This window comes from Loxodonta africana, chromosome 7 (genome assembly GCF_030014295.1).
Source record: "Loxodonta africana isolate mLoxAfr1 chromosome 7, mLoxAfr1.hap2, whole genome shotgun sequence".
NCBI lineage: Eukaryota > Metazoa > Chordata > Mammalia > Proboscidea > Elephantidae > Loxodonta > Loxodonta africana.
In genome coordinates this window covers 39,799,051-39,816,147 of record NC_087348.1, presented here as the reverse complement: position 1 = coordinate 39,816,147, position 17,097 = coordinate 39,799,051, and the positions used below count along the sequence as shown (strand labels likewise).

General features: G+C 40.1%; 1 protein-coding gene across 2 annotated transcripts in view; it reads left to right on the top strand.

The window, feature by feature from the left end:
- The window catches only part of TTC17 (tetratricopeptide repeat domain 17), a 124,839-nt gene that overhangs the window by 515 nt on the left and 107,227 nt on the right, over window positions 1–17,097 (top strand). The window lies entirely within an intron of this gene.

Here is a 17,097-nt window from a genome sequence, read left to right as displayed (position 1 = left end):
CGTCACCAGCCCTCCCAGAGGAAGTAGAAAGCAGGTGGCAGCGGCGGAATGTGTGCGGGTCCCAGGGAGGTGACAGCTTTGGCACTTGCAGGCAGTGGACCGTTTAATGCTTACTCCCCCTCCATTCTCCTTTTCCGCGTGCTGGAATTCGTTTGCGGCTATGGTGGTTTTAGCTTGTACCGTTACCCAGGTCTGCAGGGGCTCGTTGGTGAACACAAATACATACATACACACTCTCCTTCTGAAGGAGCCGCTAGTGGGGTTGCTGCATCTTTCTGCTGTGACTGCCCTTGTCCCAGTGTACTTTGCACTGTTTTTTACTTAGTTCCTGTGACCCAGCCCCGCGCCGAGGATATGCGATTTTCTGGATTCATTTACGCCTGAACTGATTCCTCAGAGGAGAGACTTCGTATATAACTTGCTGATTGCCTGCGTTGTGAATACTGCTGATACTTAAAGAATACATGTGTGTATATGATATGTTGCAGACTCTTGGTAAACTTAATGACTTCTGCACAGGAGAGCAATCCGGAAATACCCAGCAAACGTTTAGAAAGTGAAGTTTGTGCCCCGTGCACCTTAGGCCACTAATCTCAAGTGTTTTATTATTCTGTGAAATCGCTGGTCCTTTGAGTTGTGTCTGAGGAATGATGATAGAACACACTGCAAGGTTGACTTTGTATATGGTTCAGATTTAGGCAGGGTTTACTTTGTATGTGGTTCAGATTTAGGTTTGCCATGCGATGGTAAATTTTATTTCAAGTATAATGAGTTAAGGAAACCCTGGTGGTGTAGTGGTTAAGTGCTACAGCTGCTAACCAGGAGGTCGGCAGTTCGAATCCACCAGGCGCTCCTTGGAAACTAGATGGGGCCGTTCTACGCTGTCCTATAGGGTCACTGGGAGTCGGAATCTACTCGACGGCAGTGGATTTGGTTTTTTTGTTTTTTGTTTTGGTTATCATGAGTTAAACAAATATAATTTAAAAATCAGTCTTGGTGTTCATGAGTGGTTTTGAGTATATCTGAGAAAAGATCATCTTCCTATTGGGTAGCATTTTTTCTGTATTGGACTTGCATCAGAAAAAGTTTTCTTTTCATGGTCATACCAGCTGAGATTTAAAATTGTGTGTGTGTGTGTGTGTGTGTGTGTGTGTGTGTGTGTGTGTGTATTTCAGAAGCCCCAGGAAACCCTGCAAGTTCCCCTTTTAAAATGAGATTGGAAATCTTATGTGAGACTTGGTTGCTGTACTCCACCCTTCTCTTGTTTCCTGATGGTGGTTTTCCCTAATGCCCTCATGAAGTGAGACGTCGAATTAAGTCACTCTTACTGCAGTTTGGGGAGCCCTTTTCTTATTGGCTCTTCTGCAGTATTGTTTTTGGCCACAGCTATTTATACTCTGTGACATTGACTTCTCATTCCCATTTTGGTGTCCTGCCAGTCCAGGTAGGAAGTGGACCATTTGAAAAGTGAAAGCTGGTGAAAATGTATTACTTATGTGATGAACATTGAAATGGGAAAGAAGAGCCTGATTTTGTTTCATTTTTAACAAATCCCTTATTTTTGTACATTGGATATGTATGTATTAGTGGGAAAAGGTGGGGTTACTGGTAACTTGCATCAGAAAAGGGGGGAAATCTGACAAATCTGGATCTCTCCCAAGTCACCCCAACTGTGCGTTGTTTTTGTGTGCTGTCAAGTTGATTCTGGCTCAGTTAGCCTTAAAGTTAAGAAAGTAAGGTTTCTTTACTACATGCCTTCTTTAAAGATCCTTTTCTGTGAATTTTCCAAAATGTTGCTGTATAACATTTACTGTGTTCAGGCAGCCGCAAAATTTTATACCAGAAGAAGCAAATTTAATGTCCACAATGTAACAATAAGAGTTTAGGGAGGGGAAGTTGGACTTAATCTAAGGAAAAAGCAGCACATACAAATGAAGTAAGGGAGTTAGACACCATGGTCAGCTTCTCAGTTCTGTAGATGGTGGACTGTGCTTTACCCATGCCGCCCTCCCTGGCAATAATTTGAGAGCAAGCAGAATCCAGCCTCTCAGTTTAAATTGTTATTAATTATCACATTTGAATATACTTATTAAAGGGTTGAAAGATCTCATGTTTGCATGGACTTGGGTATGGTGCAGATTTGTTCATTCAGAAACATTATTTAAAAGCTTAGTATATATATTGTGTGGTGACTGACACAAAATTGCTTGCTACTTCTTATTGGTTACAGTGCCTGGGTGAGAAGAGAGTATAATTTCAGTTTTAAAGTAACCTAATATCGGGGAGTCCCTTGGTGACAAATGGTTAAACCCTCACCTATTAAACTAAAGAAAGGCTAGCAGTCTGAACCCTCCCAGAGGCGCCGCTGAAGAAAGACCTGGGGATCTACTTCCAAAAGGTCACAGCTTGAAAACCCTATGGAACACAGTTCTACTGTGACACACATGGGATCGCCATGAGTTGGAATTAACTTGGCAAGTGTTTTGTTTTAGTCAGGGAAAGGTAAGGGCAAACCCAAATAGTAGTTCATAGAAAATTAGAATGGCAAATACCGCTTGAAATTAGATTATTTTTCACAGTAAACGTGGAGAAATGCTTATGAGTTAAATATCTAAATTGCCCAAAATTCGGATTAAATAGGGACATTTCCCGTCATTTTAAAGCTTTGAGTACACTAAGGAGTCTTTCCCAGGAGAAGAGAACATTCATTTGATTTTTAACTTTCAAGGTTTAGGACATAATAAAGATAGTCACCCAAATTACAAACACAAACTTGTTAGCATGCATTGTTGTTATTGTTGTGTGCGTTGAGTTCATTCCAACTAATAGCGACCCTATAGGACAGAGTAGAACTGCCCCATTGGGTTTTCAAAGCTGTGATCTTTACAGAAGCAGACTGCCACATCTTTCTCCCAAGAAGCGGCTGGTGAGTTTGAACCACAGACCTTTCATTTAGCAGCAGGGCACTAACCACTGTACCCCTAGGCTCCTTGTTAACACCCACTACTGTAGAGTCAATTCAGACTCATACTAATTAGAAGCCCCACATCCCTAGATGGGTTGAACTGGGGCCTTAGTCAGAGCAAGGGAAGTGTATATTCTTCCAGGCTGCCTCCTTATAACCAAAACTGGGACTGCTTCTGGCAGCAGCGGGTATCCAGTACAAGACATGGCAACTCAGGGAATTGCCACTGCTTCCCACAATCCTTGCCTTAGCTAGGAAGCATATCTTCCCCAGTTTTTAGGCTCCATGTTTACTGAGTGCCGCAGAGCTCTCTGGAACATTGTCCAGGGAATCCTTGGGCTGGGATGTGAAGAGAAATACTCTAGCCACTAAGTTCCTTTCCCTTCTGGTCAGGGAATTTGATTTTGGCATAGTTCTGCCATCCTAGTATACTTGTATCTGGAAACTAATAAGACCCTCTCGGTTTATTTAAGTAAGGATCCTTAACTTGGGGTCCATGGACTTGAGGAGTGGGCTTCTGAATGCACCGTTTTAGGACTTAGAGATGCAGTAGTGACCAAAACCTACCCTCAGCATGGTTAAGAATTATCAATGGTGTTGTTCTTAGGTGCCCGAGTGGTTCTTATGTATGATAAATTTTGAGACCCGCTGCTCAACTAAAATTTGGTCCCTAACCAGCAGCATTAGTATAGCCTGGGAACTCTTCTTGTTAGAAATGCAAATTCTTAGCAGGGTTTCAAACCGGAACAAACCGGTTGGAAGCCCAGATTTTGTGATAACTTTAGATTTTTTTTTTTTTTTAGATTTGGAGAGGTTCCTGAATAATCGTGAATTAACCATGGGGAGTTGCTTAAATGACTTTCACTTGTGTCAGACACATGTCTCAGGAGAACAGATCCTTTTAATTTGTCAACAGATGATATTTCTGACAAAGCCAATGCTCTAAAGCCTAGTGACCTTGACAAAGAATTGTTTGATAAGTGATTGTATTACCAAAGGAGGAAACCCTGGTGGTTAAGAGCTACGGCTGCTAACCAAAAGGTCAAAAGGTCGGCAGTTCGAATCCACAGTTCGAATCCACCGGGCACTCCTTGGAAACCCTGTTTAGGGCAGTTCTACTCTGTCCTGTAGGGTCGCTATGAGTCAGAATCGACTCAAAGGCAATGGGTTTGGTTGTTGTTTTTAATCACGTAAGGAAAGCAGCTAGAGCTTTCAGATTTAGCTGGGCAAAAGGCTAAATCTTTCATCTCTTAGTCTTTAATAGCGGATAGATGAAGAAGTGGTTTAATTTTGGTCTGATATTCAGTAATCTGGTTCATCTAGGAAAGAGCATCCATATGCTACTGTGAAGCTAATGGCTTTATTTCAGTGTTTCTCAAAACTGAAATCATCTTTTCATTGCAGAGCATTGTTTCTCTGTTTATATGCATCAGGGATTTACTTAGACCTGAGAAGTCATGTGGTTATTCACTAACTTGCTAAAACCTTTGCAATTTATCTGAGCCCTTGGCTTCAGAAGCGATTCTCATTCAATCCATTTCAGATACTGACCCTTATTATATATTTTTTTTTCTTTTAAATTACCCAGGTACATTTTTAGACTGTAGAGCAGTAATAAGAGGTAAATTATAACTTTAAATTTTCTAGTTATTTATTGAACAAATAGTGACTGCTCCCTTTTCACCAACATAGTGTGCTTCGATGGGTATGTTCTGTCAGCTAGTATAACACAAGGTTTTCATTTTTCTCTAGGGGCGAACAGAGCACAGCACCTTCTTAATCTTTTTTTATGGCTTTTCTCCCTCTACTCATCCTCTGGGTTGGTAGTTCACACAACATAATCTGGGTGCTTGTTTAAAGCACAGATCCCCAGGGCACCCAGAGTATCTCATACAGGCTGTTTGTGGTAGAGCCAAGGAGTCTACGTTTTTATCAAACTCCTCAGGAGAGTATGATGCAGGTGAACCACAGATCATGCTGAGAAATTTAGTTTTATTTGCTAGCATTCCTCCAGCTTCTATTCTAGCCTTTTGTTCTTCTCTTTTTACTCATCTGGGCAAACTCATCCTGTCTCAAGACCATATGCTGACAGCATCAACATTTTTCTGTAACTCAGATTTCTTGCTCTAGAGTTCTAGATTCTAGACTTCCATATTGAACTTTTAATTCCATGTGACTTTCCCCTGGGTACTTCAGGCTTAGTAAACTCATTATTTTTACCCCTAAACCTGTGCCATGCCCTGTTTTCCCTAATTTAATGAAACACCACCATTTATCATCCACCCATCTGCCCATGTCAGGAATCTAGTTGTCATCTTTAATTTCTTGCTCCTTCACTCTTTACCAAGATCTCTCGATTTTACTTTCTAAGTTTATCTCACATCTGTACTTCTTTCCATAGTCACTACCATTATTCTAATTCTGGCCGCCTAATTATTGCCATCGCTTTCTAGCTGTCTCCCTGCCTCTGGTCTTTTCCTATTTCCAGTCCATTCTCCATAATGCAACTGGAGCAATCTTCTAAAACCTATTTTTTTATTTAAACAAAAAAATTCAGATCACAGAAGTGCTACATGACATTATGAAAATAAAAGTCTAATATTAATGATCATATTAAAAGTAATAAGTGAAACCCCCCCCCCACCTCTGCCTACTCCTACTGCCCAGGGAAAAATTATCTTTGATAGCTTGGTGCATATCCCAGGATATGGTCAAAAATTTTTAACGTGTATTCTGATCTGGGCCTTCATCCTCTCTGGCCTAATCTCTGGTCATCCATATATGCCACACCCTCACCGCAGAATTTATACATATGCATACTTAGCCATAACTAACTTTTTTCAGCATTCCCATGTATGCTATGTTCTCACTTGCCTCTGAGCCTTTGCACATGTTGTTTTCCCCCCATGCTCAGTCTGGCTAACTCATACTCTTGACCCTTTAAACATCACTTCCTCAGGGAAGCATCTGTGATGCCCAAATTTGAGTAATTGTTCTTCCTATGTGCTTTCATAAAAAAAATAGCACCCTGTATTTCCTTATCAAAGCATTTATCACACCATGTTGTATCTGTTTACTCATGTAAATGCCCTAATGGACTACTACTTGCTCTGTGAAGTGATCACCTGTCTCCATTTTCTTGTCTGCAACTCCAGCATCCCTCACACTGCTTAAAAACATGGGCTGCATATCTGTTGAATGGAAGATATAAGGAAGTACGAGAAGTGGTTCCTACCTTCTAAGAATTTACCATTGTCTCATCGAAGCCTGTATGGAAAAATCAAAATCCCAGTTCACTATCAGTTCTGTTCCCCTTTGTTCCACTTCTGTGCCATTGCTCTTCTGGCACTAGCTGCACGTGCAGCAATTCTTCCTCTGACCCTAACCACTAGGAGCTGGATCAGGATCAGATCTCACGAGTTAAAGGACACTGTCCTCCAGACTGCCAAGTTGGCCCAAGTCTTCAGATGCCAGCCACAAGCCTGAAGTCCACTTGATGCCCTCACTTCTGACTTGCTGGCCACAGATTTGGGGGTTTCCTCTGCCCCCTCAGGATACCAACCATAAGCTCAAGAGTCCCCAGTCGCCCTCGGTTCCAACCTCCTGGTTCGACTACTCCCATGGGTTTGATGATTCACCTAAACAGCTTAGAGAACTAATGGAAAGCTCTATACTTAAAATTACACTTTTATTGTGGCAAAAAGGATGCACATGAAGAAACACATAGCGTGAGGTTTGGAGGGTTTCCAATGCAGGGCTTCCATGTCACAAAAAGGGACATGCTACTCTACCACAGGATCAGTGTCTGTCACCAACCAGGATGCACATAGAATTTCCATGTCCAGAGCTCTTATTAGAGGTCTCCTTACATAATTTCAACTCCAGCACCTCTCCCCTGAGGTTCATCAGTATCACCAAGCGATCATGAGGCTGTTATCACGCGGTAGGTCCTTCTGGTCTGACCAGCCCCCACCCAGGAATCACTTTATTAGTGTAACCGGGTAGGCTATGTGCTCTGGAGCCCTCCTCAGAGACACTTATATTATGGGGAGATTCCACAGTTTTAGAGGTTTTCTCTCAGGAAACAAGGACAAAGACCAAATTCTTTGGGTAAAGTTATTGTAAGCCCCACAAAGCATTATAATATTTAGTAACGTAGCAGTTATCTAGAGACTCGCAGGAAGGAAGCCTCAGACTTCTGGAAGATGTTTAGGCCCCCAGAGAAGGTGCGCACAGTGAAAAGAGCCGTGTTCCAGTGATTACTCGTGCCTATCTACTAGTCGGTAGCAAGGGAAATCATCCTTTTTTGTCGCTGCTGTTGTATCTGAAAGGTCAACCCTATTGCTCAGACGTTAAAAAGTATGGAGTAGCAACAAGAGACAAGAAAAAAAAGATAAACAAGAAAAGCAGAAAAAAGAATTGGAAAAGGCAGAGGCGATGTAGATGAGGAATGGCGGCTGCACTGTTGAAGAGGGGTCAGAATCAGCTGTGGGATTCAGCAGTTGTAGTTTGGAAGTAGCACTGGTGAAGTGAACGGAAGGCGCTCTGCCCGTGAAGAATGAGAGGGCTTTCACCAGCACGTCAGGTCAAAAATTAGAATAGCTTTGCACTCCAAAATGTTGAGAGCAGGGTGTAAGCTGTACCTGTGTCTCAGCTGTACCTTGTAATGGCAAAAGCAAAGACAGGGACAGCTCTTCTGTGTGTGTGGCTCTTTTGTAGCCAGACTCCTCTAAAGAGCTACTTGTACTCAATGAGTCTCTTCCTTCTCTACCTATTTTAAACCTACTCCAATCAGTCTTTCATTGCCCCCAAGTCTTGCTGAGATAGCTAGGGCTCAGTTCCATCATCTTAACCTCTGAGCAATCTAGCATTTGTCCTCATTCCTATTGAACTCATTTCTTAACATGGCTTCCAGGGCACACGCTCATGGTTTTACTTCGGAATCCCTGGCCGTGACGTCTCATTGTCCTGTGCTGAATTCTGTTTCTCTTCATGAGCCTTAAATATTGTGCTTCTTCTGTGCTCACCAGATGATCTTATGCAGTCTCGTGGCAAAAAGTATTACCTGTATTCTGAGGACTTCCAAATCATATCTGCAGTCCTGACCTCCAGATTCATCTTCAGTACCTACTTGACATCTCAGATACACTCTGTCCTAAACTCAACTCTTGATTTCCCACCCCACCAAGCCTGTTCTTCCCTTACTCAACAAATTCTCATGTTCAAAATCTTAGACTCCTTCTTGACCTTTCTCTTTCTCTCACATCCCATATCTAGTCTATCAATAACCCATCGGCATTACTTGTAAAATGTATCCTGAATCCAGTCGTCTTTCCACTTCTACTCCTGTGCCTGCTGCTGTCTCTCCTGAACTTGTGTAGTTGCCTTCTAACTAGTCTCCCTGTTTCCACTCTTGCCCCAAAGAGTCTGTGCTCCCTAGAGCAACCAGAGTGATCTTATAAAAAACATAAGCCTAGTCATGTCACCCCCATGGGGGAAAAGGAACAACATCAGAACACCTTCAGTGGTATCCCATCATACTTAGGAGTAAAGTCTAGAGTTCTTACCATGGCCTGCAAGGTCCTGCAATAACCATGACCTGACCTTGGCTACCTCTAAGCCTCAAATACCACTTTCCTTCTTGTGCCCTGTGCTGTAGCCATACTGGCCTTCTGGATGTTCTTTAAAGCACCAAGCACGTTCCTGCCTTTGGACCTTGTACTTGCTCCTCCCTCTCCCTGGAGCACTCTTCTGCAGATGCCATCATGACTCATTCCTTCTCTTCTTTCAGTTCTCTGTTCAAATGTCACCTCTTCTCTTCTGATCACTCTATCTAAAACAGCATCTCTCTCCGTCTGACTAGCTTTTTATAAGGAGTCCCTGAGTGGCACAAATGGTTAAGCGCTCAACTACTAGCCGAAAGGTTGGTGGTTCAAACCCATCCAGAGGCACGTCAGAAGACAGGCCTGGCAGCCTGCTTCCAAAAGGTTACAGCCTTGAGAGCTCTGTGGAGCAGTTCTACTCTGCAAACATGAAGTCACCATGAGTTGGAGGTGACTCCACAGCAGCTAACAACAATGATCTTCTTATGCTGTTTTATTTTTCTCCATAACATTTATTATTCCTGACCCTGTATTACGATATATCTTTCCATATGAGACCTGCCTGTCTGTCCACTGAACACAAGCTCCATGAAGGCAGCAACTTTGTTTCATCCAGGGAACTAGCCCCAGTGCCTAAAACGGTGCCTGACAGATGGTGCACACTCAGCACATACTGAATAAGTGAGAGAATAAGTGTATATGTGTGTGCAAACGATTGTTTGTATTTGTAGTACCACTCACACGTCATACAGCACACTGAGGGACTACCATCGTTTTAGCAGTCTGGAGCAGAGACAGTGCATTTACTTTGAAGGTGACAAGCCAATTCACTCAGCCCTGTAGTCCACATTATCTAGAACCGTGCTTACGTTTGCAGTCAAAGCATGTATGTTAATTTAAGAGAGGAGTGAACTCCAAAAGATGTGGTCATTGACTAGGCTTCATGAGGTTCATGAGCTCTCCATGGATATACGGAAAGTCTTTGCTGTTCATATTGAATAAATTGATTATATCGTTTTACCTGGGATTAGTCAGTCTCTGAGGATGCATATTAACCAAACGCACAAGGGCTTGATAAAACAGAATTTATTCATTTGCACTGAGAAGCATTAACTGCCTAATAGACCTGAACACTAGTATTGCTTGTAGGAAAATCCAAGTCCAGATTGCTTTGAGAAGACTGAAATAATGTTGATGCTAAGGCAGTTAGTGGCTAGTTTCTGAAGTTTTTCTCATTATAGGGATATTTACCTGCAAGCAAATCAAAATACTTAACACTAACCAGAACAAGGGACATATTCCTCAGGTAATTATGAAGACAACCTGAGAAATTACTTTTAATTGGGATTCCTTTTTATAGTTACAAAATAATAACCCTACTTTAGATACTTTAAAATATAATTTGAAGAGTTCTGCTTCTAGTTAACGATGTAGAAAAATATGATAGAATATTGTGCATATGGTAACAACAAGATAAAAATAGCTGTGGAAATAAAAAAATCTAAAGGAACTTTGACTGGCTCCCTGGGTGGTGCAAACAGTTAAGCACTCAACTACTGGCCAGAAGGTTGGGGATGGAAACCCACCAGAGGCACCTCGAAGACAGGCCTGGCAATCTGCTTCCAAAAGGCCATAGCCTTGAAAACCCTATGGAGCAGCTCCACTCTGCACATACGGGGTCACCATGAGTCGAAACCTACTCTAAAGCAACTAACGACGGCGAAAGAACTCTGGCGTGACATAGCAGAGCGTTTCCCTGGCCTCCGAGTTCACCCTGGCGTGACATAGCAGAGCGTTTCCCTGGCCTCCGAGTTCACCCTGACCTGACTACTCCATGATACAGATACTGACGTTCCATCCTTGGCACGGATTTTAGTGTCACTTTCCAAATACTTTATTAACCCATTTTACTAAAAATTTCCAAGCTCATACCTGTTTTATTCATCACCATAATGCCTGACATTATGTCTGGTACCTAGTTGTTGTGTGCCGTCAAGTCGATTCCAACTCATAGTGAAGTGATACCTAGTAGGTGCTTGTATTACTTTTCTGTTGCTGTTGTAAAAAGTTACCACAAACTTAGAGACTCAAAACAACACAAATTTCTTATCTTACAGTTCTCTAGACTAGAAGTCTGACCTGGGTCTCACTAGGCCAAAATCAAGATGTCAGCCAGGCTGTGATCCTTTCTGGAGACTGGGGAAGAATTCGTGTCCTTGCCTTTCCCAGTTTCTAGGGACTGCCCACATTCCTTGGCTTGTGACCTCCTTTCATTGCATCTTCAAAGCCAGCACCATTGCTTCTCTCTGACCATTCTTTCATAGTCGTATCACTCTTCGACCTCCTTCTTCTACTTTTGAGGACCCTTGTAGTTTCATGGAGTTCTTGGGTGGTGCAAATGGTTAACACATTCGGCTGCTAACCAAAAGGTTGGAGGTTCAAGTCCACCTAGAGACACCTTAGAAGAAAAGCCTGACAGTTTACTTCTGAAAAATCACCCTTTGAAAACCATATGGAGCACAATTCTATCCTGACACATATGGGATCGCCATAAGTCAGAGTTGACGGAAATTGGTTTGTGATTATATTGGGCCTGCCTAGATAATCCAGGATATACTCTCTTTTAATTAAGATCATCAGCAACCCTTAACCCAATCTGGTACTCCATCCAATTCACCTTTGCCATGTAACCTAACATATTCACAACTTCTGGGGATTAGAACATAGACATTTGGTAGGGGAGGGGGACGCTTACTGTGCCTACCTGCTGTGCTCAATAAATATTTGCTGCTGGAATGAGAGTCACTTCTGAGTTACACATAAAACAGCTCTTAACTGTATAACTATATTGTTTCTGTGTATGTTTACAAGAAAATCATGAAGTATACAAATAAAAGGCTGTACTAGGATTTAAGAGTCATGGTTTGAGTCATGGTTCTTAACTATGTAATGTACTTCAGATACCTATATTATTTTATGTGAATTTAAGCATTTGCAACATGTTTTCCAGGAACCATGAAAATGAGAGTGTAAAATCTAGTTTCCTTTAGAAAATAGGGGAAAAAGGCCAAGAAAATTCAGGTGCTGGTCATGATTCAGTGTTTTTGTTTGTTTAAAGTTTACTTTCAGTTTTGATGACTTGGTATGCTACAAGATTGTGATGGTTTTTAATTCATCATTTAAGTAAGTGTTCTAACAGCAAAAAGTCATCTTTGACAAAAATATTTCCAAATCCTGATAGTTCATAATAACAGTGTTTTATTGCTCTCATGCAATTAAATGTTTCTAGTAGAATATCTGTGTATATTACACGCTCAAGTTTGGACAGTTACCAATAGCCTAGTGCTCCTGTAAGTCTCTCTCAAGAGCTAAGGCTCTACTGGTATTTTGTGAAATTGAACTTCTCTGGACTTGGAAGAAGGTACAAGTCCCCTGGTGGTTAGACTTAAGCCCTGTAGAGAAAGTTGCATGTAAAGTGGGACGAGAGATTTTTTTGCTACTCTCATTCCATCTCTTTAAAACTCATTTTGCTTGTCACTGTGTTAGCCTGGCAGGAGTCACAAAAGTCAAGTTTCCTTGGACAACCTTTTGAAAATAGCAGGGAACTAGATTTGCAATAAGAGTAAAAACCTGAGGGAAAAAGGTAAGGAATAAGAAAACACAAAAGATGTTGCCTTTCTGAGGTGATTTGTCGGGCCCCACATTTGTGAGAGGAACTTTTCTTCTATGAAGACATGAGGCAAAGTTACCAGATCGTGCCTCAGACCTGAGCTTATCATTAGTGTGTTTCAAAACATACAATAAAATATGTTACATAGGACACCAACTTTTCATTTTAACAAGATGACCTGTAGATAGCATTTGAAGAGAAAACAACACTGTAAATTTAACTAAAATGTGTTCACTATTAAAAAAAAAAAAAAGGCAGGAAGCACAGATAAGCAAAAAGAGAATAATTAAAGTCCCACCAGCTAGAAACTGCCATTCTTAAAATGTGGTATATAAACTGTCAGATACTTTAAAGAAAGGCAGTGAGATTTTTTTTTAAATACTCTAAAGAGGAAATACATATGGCCAATAAAAAAAAAAGGGGGGGGTTAAATGTATTCACCCTGATTCCTGCGTTTCTAAGGGGTTATAGATACTCAATCACCATTGTTAGGAATTTAAGTTAATTAAACTGTTCTGGATAAAAGCTAGCAAAAGTATATATTTAAAAGTTCTAACCCTTCAACCCAGCAGTTTTGTTTCTCAGAAAGAAATAATCAGACAGCTGCGCAAAGAAATTAAGTATAAGGATATTCATCACAATATTGTTAAAAATAGAGAATAACTAAGAACGTAAATATTAGTAGGAACCTGGGTAAATGACTTTGATATAATATTAACCATTAAAAATGATGATGTAGATCTATATTTATTGAGAAATAGGTCTGATAAAGTGTGGGAGAGATGGGGAAGAGGATACAATATAGCATAAATATTATCACATTTTTGTAAAAATATGTAACTACATAGATCTGTGTGTGTACATGTTTAGAAACATGATATGTATCTGTTAACAGCAGATAATCTGTGAGTGATGGAGTTTTTAAGTAACTTATTTTCTTTATATCTATTTTATTTCTTTCTACAGTAACATATACTTCTCTCTTAATCAGAAAAAAAGTTTTTTTTTTTAAATTTGAACTTTGTTAGAATTAAATGACATAAGGACAGAGAGGGCTAACTTTGCCTATGATACAATGAATGATCTAATTGCTGAGAAATAAATTGCCACTGCTAATTGGAGCCTTGTTTTAATTTGAGAAATTGACAGTTTAAATGACGCTTTTAACTGCAGTTTTGGAAATAGCGCCTGCCTAGGGCGGGTAAGATTTTATATGGGCCAGCTGAAAGAATGATGATGTCAGTCATTTGAATATCAGATTGTTTTAGTGATGTCGGTCAGGTTAGTAAAAATTTGATACTTTTATGATAGTTTTAAGTCTTTTATAGATGTAGTATTTGAAAATTGCAAGGAACTTTAGAAGTCATTTGGTTGGGTTCCCTTGGTTTATAGATGAGGAAACAGAAGCCGAAGCATGGAAGGTGATTTGCTGAAGGTCACACAGCTAGTCAGCCGTAGACCTGTCAAGGTCATTTTTTTTTTTTTTTCTGATTCCTGGTGGCTTAGCCACTTTAACTTCTTTCCAGTGAATGACAGTGCCTTAAAGATGGACGTGGAGTATCTAACATGGCATCAGAAACCATCAAAAAATCAACAGTGTATTAAGTGCCCAACATGTACCAGAAACCCGAGTGTAAAAAGAGGAATACAGTTCCTTGAGGGGCTCCAAGTCTCTTTTGGAGAGACAGACATATAGTAAACAAAGTAAGAAATGCTATTATAGAAGTGTGTACAAAGCACTGTGGGAGCTCAAGAAAAGTTTGGCCTCACAAAAGAAACATCATTTGAGTCAACTCATTTGACAGAAGCATATTCCAGGTAGAGGAAGTAGCATGTTCAAAGTCACAGAGGCTCTTAAAAAAGCCGCAAAGATAAGAAGATACCCTAGTCAGAGGACCTTAAGGAAATTAGGCAGCAGTTTAAAAATAGTATCAACACTTTCTGCATTGTAAAATTTTCATTGGAAAGTTTGGGCATATTCAAAGTGCTACAGATAGAGTTTGTTTCAGGGCTCAAACAGAAAAAGCAGGATAGGTTTCTCTCTGTCTCTGTTTCCCCTCTTCTTCCGCCCCATTCTCAGGACTGTGGATACAAGAAGACTAGTCTCAAATAGTTCAAATAAGAATTTTGGATTAGAGTCTCTTTAGTACCAACTGATCAGGGCTTTCCATGAAGGGAAGGATGATTCCAGAAAAGTAAGGTCGGCCATTTTTGCTGCAAGAAAGGAGTTAAGGATGCTGGATGGCAAAAACTACAAATACTGTGTGAAACCATTTCAGATATGAAGTAGAGGTGAAATCTTGATGGCTTTGAAAATTTTTATTTATGCTGTCATATCATCTTAATATTTAAACCATCTAAAATTCTGAATAAAAACATGTAGAAATTGTTGAGGTGGTGTATGTTCTGCTGTGTATATTCTCAGCAACAACAAAAAATAAAATTTTTTTTTTAATTCCGAATAAAAATATTTTGTTCCTAGTTTATAACTTACAGGGAAATTTTTAAAAATGAGTTGTTGGTTGCCATCAAGTCAATCCCAACTCATGGTGACCCCATGTGTGCAGCCTAGGACTGCTCCATAGGGTTTTGAAGGCTGTGACCTTTCAGAAGCAGGTCACGAGCATTCTCTTCCGAGGCACCTCTGCGTGGATTCCAACCAGCAACCTTTCAGCTAGTAGATGAGTGTTTAAGATTTGCATGATAAGAGATTTCATTTATCACTTTCCAGCTGCTGTTGAGAAAAGAGTGAATTTCCCATTAATGTTGCTTTCATGTACTCAGATGAATACCATTTTTAAAAAATACAGGTAAAAGTGGTCAACATATATAAAGAATAAATTGCATATAAGGGCTGGGCTGTAATTGTTAAAATAGAAATGTTCAATTTCCTGTCATAAAGGATCATCGGGAAGTGATTGTCTCAGAGTTGCTTTTGTAGAATATCAAAAATGTTTATACCCTTAGATTGGTTACTTTGAGTTTAAAATGTTCACCCTTAGATTACTTAGTCTGTCAAGTAATTACCCTCATGTGGTGACTTCTCCATATGTGACCCTGTGAATTTACTGAGTTCACAGCGATAGGGTTCTGGGTTAGAGGTATAGATACTGAAGATATCTTAGGAAAAGGAACAAATGAAATATAGAAAAATGAAAATATGAGTAAAATATTTAGTGTTATAAATAATTGGATACATGTACCTGTATCCAGAGGAAAATAAAATTGAATTGCCATGTATGGTTTGTCATTTTCTTTATTAAAGTAAAATGCTGCAACAATGGTGAAGCTTTGTTTACCTGGAACTCTTAGAGAATGAATTATTCTAGATAATAGATTTCCACATAGCTAATTTTTTTTTTTTAATTAGTCTTTATGAGTTGGAATTCACACGATAACACACAGCAGTTACCCTGGAGGGGAAAAGGGTAAAGTGCTCAGCTGCTATGCAAAAAGTTGGCTATTCAAACTCACCCAATGCGTGGTCCATGAGAAGAAGACCTGGCGAAAAAACTAGTACCTTTCTAAAAATTAAGCCAAAAAAACTAAACACGTTGCCATCAAGTTGATTCCAACTCATAGCAAGCCTATAGGACAGACTAGAACTGCCCCATAGGGTTTCAAGGCTGTAAATCTTTACAGAAGCAGACTGCCACATCTTTCTTCTATGGAGCTGCTGGTGGGTTCAAACCACTGACCTTTTGGTTAGCAGCCAAGCACTGAACCACTGCGCGACCAGGGCTGCTTCTGTAAATATTACAGACAAGAAAGCCCTATGGAGCAGTTCTGCTCTGTCACGTGGGGTCATTATGAGTGTAAATCAACTCGATGGCACTTATCAGTAACAACAATTTCCATATAACTTGTTGGTCAGTTTTTCCTTGCATTATAAATTTTGCTTTAAAATATATCACACTTCCTCACCTTCTTAAGTGTAGCAAATTGAAAATAATTCATCTTTTTCTTTATGATTCAGGTCATTATAAGCATCATTTATTGTTCTGTATAGTAAGGGAAGACTGTGGGGTTGGTTTTCCCTTGTGAAAAAGCCATACAGTGCATCCAGATCTTAATGTATGCATTATGCCCTTTTAAATCTACCTGTCTGTAATTCCTGCCACATTTTGTTTAGTAGTCTCTTCTAAATGCTAAAGATTTTGAAGACACATTACCATTCCTTTTCAAGTTGTATGTAAAACAGGAGTACATAAGTTCCAAATACTGACTCATAGTAGGCCTGGGTCATAGAGCCTTCATAAACATTTATTGGTTGAATGGCTGTGGTAGTGTTTGCAAAGTTGTCAAATGCATCCTCTTCCATAATCTTTTGATGAGGAGGGGTATTCACAGAAGATAGGCAGCTAAATGGCATATGCCAAAGATAATTAACATAAAATCTTAAAATTTAAGAGAAGATACCTCAGTAAGATTATATGCAAGGCTATAAATCTTCTGTAACCAGCCTTTATCTGGCAAAGATCCATGCCATTTGCTGCCACGTCAGAAAGAGAAACAGCTGTCAGAGGAGTCCCTTCCTTATTTCTGCTAACAAATTTTTTTATAACTCCTATAGCTGCTGTATCTTTGCTGGTCTCGAAGCTTCAAAGAACTGTAAAGTACTTCCTCACAATCAAATGTTGATGTAAAAAAGACTCTCGGGAGTGGTGTCCTTGGCCCACACATTTAAAGCTTTTTTGCACACTGGTCACTGGCTGTAGCTTTTACATCATCTCCTGTAAAAATCCTGGTGTACTCCTGAAAATTTATCACACTGTTGTAAAAAGAATGATGGACTTTGGAGTTGGATCAGACTGTGTTCAGCCCATTATAGTAACTTTCCCTGCCCTACCACGTATGAC